We start from the raw sequence: 6,036 nt of genomic DNA, 5'->3' as shown, positions 1-6,036 counted from the left end.
TTGTGTTGGGCACAGGTGCTGCATGGGAGTGTGATCAGTGGGTGGGTGGAGATGCAGGTCAGCTCAGATGGACAACTAAAAGAAAACCCCAGCAGGCAGCATTGAAAATTCTCGGGACATTGGGATGACTGTGATGGATGAAGGCTCCGCATGCATGGGAGAGTGCTTGCATGAGGCTCAGAAAGGCCCTACCACACACACACTTCTCCCTCCAGAATCAGTAATGGTCTGGCTGCCTGGAACTGAATTGCTTGTGGGGGTATGGGGGCACGGATGCAGTGGGTGGACTCGCAAAGCCTGTAATTGAAACTGAAAAACAATATTTCACATTATTCAGTGCAAGTGAATATATTTTCAGTTTATAAAGTAACAAAATGTGTTCACAACCACTTGTGATCAGGATTTCTTAACTCTTCTAGGCCTACGACTTCTACTAGGTGCTGCCTTGACGTCCGTAGCAGGGGTGGTGACAGCCTGTGCAACAGTTGGCCCTGTTGCCTCTGATGTCTTCAGCATGCATCCTCTGGACAGTCGAGGCCTTGAGGTCCTTGGCTTGCTTTGGCTGTCCTTCTGTGGGCCAGCCATTCCCTCTGCAGTGATAGAGGACGAGGTTGAGAGGATCACAGGCAAAGGGGACTCAGAGGGAGCAGACAGCCTCTGAGATTCCTGAGTGAATGACCGCTCCTCCTCCCTTCAGGTGCCCGATGGCCCTGGCCTGACTCCTGGAGAGGAAGCAGCACTTGGAGTGATGTCAAGGTGCCCTGTTTCCCCCTCGCGTTGCCACTGTGGGAACTCGCCCATGGCTACCACGATGGAAATACAGATCCATGCGAATCTCTGCACCTTCCCACGGAGACCTCCCATGAGCATACATGTGGGCAACACTTCGTCAGAGAGCAGGCAGACGCACTTCTACGACTCGTGTGCCACTCTGTTCAGGTCTTCCAACAGCTCTGCATTATGTTCTGCCACCTTCTTCTGACCCTCCACGATGAGTTGGGAAGTCAACTCCAGAGGTTCGTCCTCTGACTCAGACTTCACAGATGCCTCTTCCCCAGCAGTCCTCTGAGTGCCGGAGAGTTCGGCTAAACCTGCTTCCGCCTGCTGTGGACACATGTCAATGCGACAACCACCAGATTGTGAATCCGAGTCTGCTCTAGATCTAGGTCCCACTGAGGTGTGTGTCTCTGTGTTGGTGGAGGGTGTGGGTAAGCGCTGTGACGGGTCTTCCAGGTTGCTTATTTCCAGCTCTTCAATGGAGGAGGAGTCCTCTTGGCTAGAGGTGAGGACCTGATGGAGCTGAGGGACTGGCTGGCTGAGGTCACTTGGCAAAGCTCCCTGTGAACCAAAGTAGAGATAATTAGTGCGTGTCAGCAGAGTCAAAAACAAGAGAGAGAGCACTCACATTTGCATTGAGAGAGGGGTGATCTAGTGCTGGATCCTCATGTGGGTGTTCACCACCAACCTCACTGTTGCCGCAGGCACGGTCCACACCCTTACCTGCCAGTACAATGGCACGCCCTTCAAAGTGAATGAGGGGCCTAATGTTGGCCACTTTATCCCCGGTCTGGGCTTCTCCTGCATGTAAACAGATGGAGAGAGTGTGAACAGGACATAGGCCACTACATGGAATGTTTGTGTGGTGGCGGAGCCATGGACAGGATGAGGATGCGAGCTCCAGAGGATATGAGCCTGATGGAGATATGAGAGTGTGTGTGAGAGTTAGTGGTGTTGTCCCTTGAGGTGTGAGATCCCTGTGGATGTGTGATGGGTTTGAGAGTTTGTGTATTGAGAGTGATGGTGTGGTTGACTTACTCTGGCAGAATGGATGTGAGCATTCATCCTCTTCCTGCACTGGATGGCTGACCTCCTCTGTGTTCCAGTGGTGCTGACCACTGCTGCCACTGTCCCCCAAGTCAGAATGGCGACTCTGGTGGATCTCTCGTGGCCTAAGTGGGGGTTGAGGAGCTCTCAGTGGCATTCCACTGCGTCAGCAGGTGCCCCAGAGAGATGGCTGCTGTCACCTTTGTTTGCAGGGGCCATCTGTGGCCAGGAGCAGTCCTGTCTGCAGACATGAAGTAGGTTGTGCTCTGGTGCACTTTAAATATGGTGCGTGGATTGAGGAAGTACCGAGGTCACAGTGTAGGTAGCAAATATCAGCCCGTCTGCCAGCAATCCTGTGTGTTTCCCGGGATGCGCTGGGAAAGAGACCAAGTGACTCGAAAACCCGCCATTGCAGCTGGTGGGATGCCCTCTATCGCACATAGTCCAAATCTGGGGTGATTCTGCCCTCAATCTTCCATCCTATAGTTAGTTGTACGATATCCAACCTGGGTCATTTCTGCACCCTTGTCAGTCAAAATAAAACCATCCAACATTCAGAGCCTCAAGAGTTTTACAGTTTCCACCTTTTTTACTTATACTTTTTGTTAATCTTCTGCTTTTTTAGGGCGAGGGATGTTTGTGTTTGAGATGCAAATTTCCATTTTGCTTACCTAGTGTGTGGGTCAAGCACTCATAATTCATATATAGCATGGCTAAATGCAGAGTAAAACTCTCCTTACTTCACCTGATGCCCACAAGATGTCTCGGACATATCTTATAAAGGTGCATGTCCGATATGAGCCATTCTGAGGTCTTCTGCGTGAAAGTGAAGGACAGTGGTTGCTTTGGACCCTGTGGAAACTGGATTAAGCATTCATTGAGGAGTCTTAAAACCACCAGAGGGCTATTTTAATTGAACTAATAGGGGTGGCATTGAGTTGCCCCAGTATCACCTGACAGAAGTTAGCAGCACATGGGCCCTTTTTGAAGGGCACCACTAATTTAATAGTTTAGCATGCAGCTCAATTGAAGTAAACTTAAAATAAAACCACATCAGGAAAATGCCAAAATTAACCAACAACTTACAAAAGGTATAAACAACTTATTGAAACATTCCAAGGTGTTTCACAGGAGCATTAGAGAGCAAAATTAAACACCAAGTCACATAAGGAGACATGAGAGCAGGTAGCTCAAGGCTTGGTCAAAGAGCTAGGTCTTAAGGTGTATCTCATGGAAGAAAGAGAGCTAGAGGGGCAGAGAGGCAAGGAAGGAATCCTAGAGCTAAGGACCTTGGCAGATGAAGGCACAGCCACCAATAGTGAAATAGTAAAATCAGGGATGCTCAAGAGGTCAGAATTAAATGAATACATTGTCTCAGAGAGTTCTGGGCTGGAAGAGAAAGGGAGGGGTGAGGCCATTGAGGTATTTGGAAACAAGGGTGAGAATTTTAAAAACAAGATATTTATTGACCAGGAGTGATGCGGGCTAGTGTGCAAAGAAGTGATAGGTGAACAGAAATTGGAGTGAGTAAAGACATGGCAGGTGAGTTTTGAATGACCTCAAGACCATGGAGGATTGAATGTGGGAAGCCATCCAGTTGTGCATTGGATTAGTCAAGCCTAGAGATAACAAAGGTATGAATGAGGGTGTCAACAGAGATACACTGAGACAGATGCAAAGTCTGGCAACATTGTGGAGGTAGAAATAGGCATTCTTAGTGATGTGTAGTAGGAACTTCATCTTGGGATCAAATATGACATCAAGATTGTGAACAGTCTGGTTTAGTCTTGGAGGGTTGCTGGGGAGAGAGATAGGCCAGAATTTTTCTGTTGGAGAGTTGGGGGGCGGGGTCCCCTTGCTGACGCGGGATGATGTCAGGGTGGACCCCCGACGTCACCGCGCTCCATTTATATATTTAGGAAGGCAGGTGGACAGTGAAATCAGTCCCCCCTCCCCCCCATGCACAGTGCATCCAATTGGTTCTAAAATTGCAGGGATTTTGCTTACCGTTTTTCAAGCAAGAACACTTTCCTGACAGCTGTTGTGCTGCCGTTGACCTTCGGGCAGCTTCGGTTTTCTGGCAGGATTTTCACAAAAAAAATCAGAACCACAAATCTGCTCAAAGGTCAGAAGCAGCAGCTCAGCAACTCAGTGAAACTGACACTGACAGACTGGCTTTAAAAGATCAGAACCCTCCAGTTCCGACTTTTTTAAAGCCACTCTGTGGCTCTGGCTGCTTAGTCTGGATGATGAGAAACTTCATTTAAAACACAGGGCCCAAGCCCTCTCTAAGCCTTGCCCTCAATATTTGGCACCACCTGGATTCACCTCTCCTGGGCCATGCATCATGTGACATTGCTGTCACTCTTCACTGGTGGTAGAGGAAGTGAAAGTTTAAGGTGGTGAATGGGGTGTCAGTCAAGCAGACTGCTTTGTCCTAGGTGATGTTGAGCCTCTTGAGTGTTGCTGGAGCTGCAATTCCCTCCTTAACAACACTACAGCTGTACCTACACCACATGGACTGCATCAGTTCAAGAAGGCAGTTCACCACCACCTTCTCAAGAGCAATTAGGGATGAGCTGCAGATGCTAGCCTTCCCAGTGAAGCTCACATCCCTGAAAAAAATGAAAGAATAAGTTGTTCAAAGAACATTACTTATAGAAGCATCTTGGAGATTAATTATAAACTTCAGACAATCCTGGTAGCTGGCAGCATCTGTAGAGAGAGAGAGAGAGAGAAACAGAGTTAACATTTCAAGTCCATATGACTCTTCTTCAGAGCTAAAGAGAAGTAGAAATCTGGTGGATTTTATACTGTTTAAGAGGGGTGGAGCAAAATAGAAGGCCAGTCATAGGTGGGAGCTCAGAATAGATTGACAAAGATGTCATGGACACAAGACAAAGGGAGTGTTAATGGTAGCGTTAAAGACTAGAGAAGGTGCTGAGAGTGGCATAAAGGTAAGATAGCAGAAGGAGTTAATAGCAGAACAAGGCTCAGCACTCTGAAAGCATAACCTAGAGAATAATGACAGATGGCTCTGTGGACAGTGGCGTGGGGGGCATTGGGGGAAAAGGCTAATACATAAATTGATTAATTAATCAATCAATAAATGAATAGAAAAAATGAATAAATAAAAATAAAAAATATATAAATAAATACATTTTTTAAAAAAAGGATTAAAAAGGAGTGAATATGGAGGAGAGGGTTCATGGTCTGAAGTTGTTGAATTCAATGTTAAGTCCGGAAAGCTGTAAAGTGCTTAATTGGAAGGTGAGGTGCTGTTCCTCCGGTTTGTATTGGGCCTCACTGGAACATTGCATCAGGCCAAGGACGGACCTGTGTGCATGAGAGTAAGATGGTGTGTTGAAATGGCAAGAAACAGGAAGATCTGGGTCATGCTTGTGGTCAGCTATTCTGTGTTTAGTCCCCCCAATGCATCTGTCATTACTTTTTATGCTGTGCTTTCACAGAGCGCTGACCCTTGTTCTGTTATTAACACATTCTGCTATCTTACCTTTAAGCCACTCTCAGCCCCTTCTTTAGTCTTTAACACCACTATTAACACCCCCTTTGTCTTGTGTCCATGACATCTTTGTCAATCTCTCTACGTCAGTATCTCCCTCAGTATTTTCCCTGGTGTAGTAGTGTAGATTTTGTCCTCGTCTTTGGAGTGGAGCTTGAACCCACAACATTCTGACTCAGAGGCAAGAGCCATGCTGACATCCAGTTACACAGTGCCCATCATGTCCTCAGGATGTGCAAAAGAATTTCATGGCCAATGAAATACTTCTGAACCTGAGGCACTGGTGGAATGTAGGAATAAATAGCAGCAAATTTATGAAAACAGGGAGAGCTCCTCTGCCCTTCTTTGAATTGCGGCAGGAGATTGTTTTATGTCCACCTGAGAGGGCAGAATGGTGTAACCTGTCATCTGAAAGGCAGCACCTCCAACAGTGCTGCACTACTTCAGTAATGTACTGGAGTGCCAGCCCAGATGTGGTGCTCAAGTCCTGGAGTGGAAGCCACTGTTATTGGCAATTCAATGAATTCTGCTACAAAAAGGCTTATTTTCTGTCCTGCAGATTAAAAAGAAAACATTGTAGTGTTTAAGGTATGTGATGGATTTATCTGATTCTATTTGGCAGGCAAGTTCCATGTTGAGATTTTGCATCGAGGTTGGATGGATTTTATGAATGGAGCACTGTCAATGGA

This window comes from Carcharodon carcharias, chromosome 13 (assembly GCF_017639515.1).
Source record: "Carcharodon carcharias isolate sCarCar2 chromosome 13, sCarCar2.pri, whole genome shotgun sequence".
Taxonomy (NCBI): domain Eukaryota; kingdom Metazoa; phylum Chordata; class Chondrichthyes; order Lamniformes; family Lamnidae; genus Carcharodon; species Carcharodon carcharias.
Note: the sequence above shows the minus strand (reverse complement) of the source record.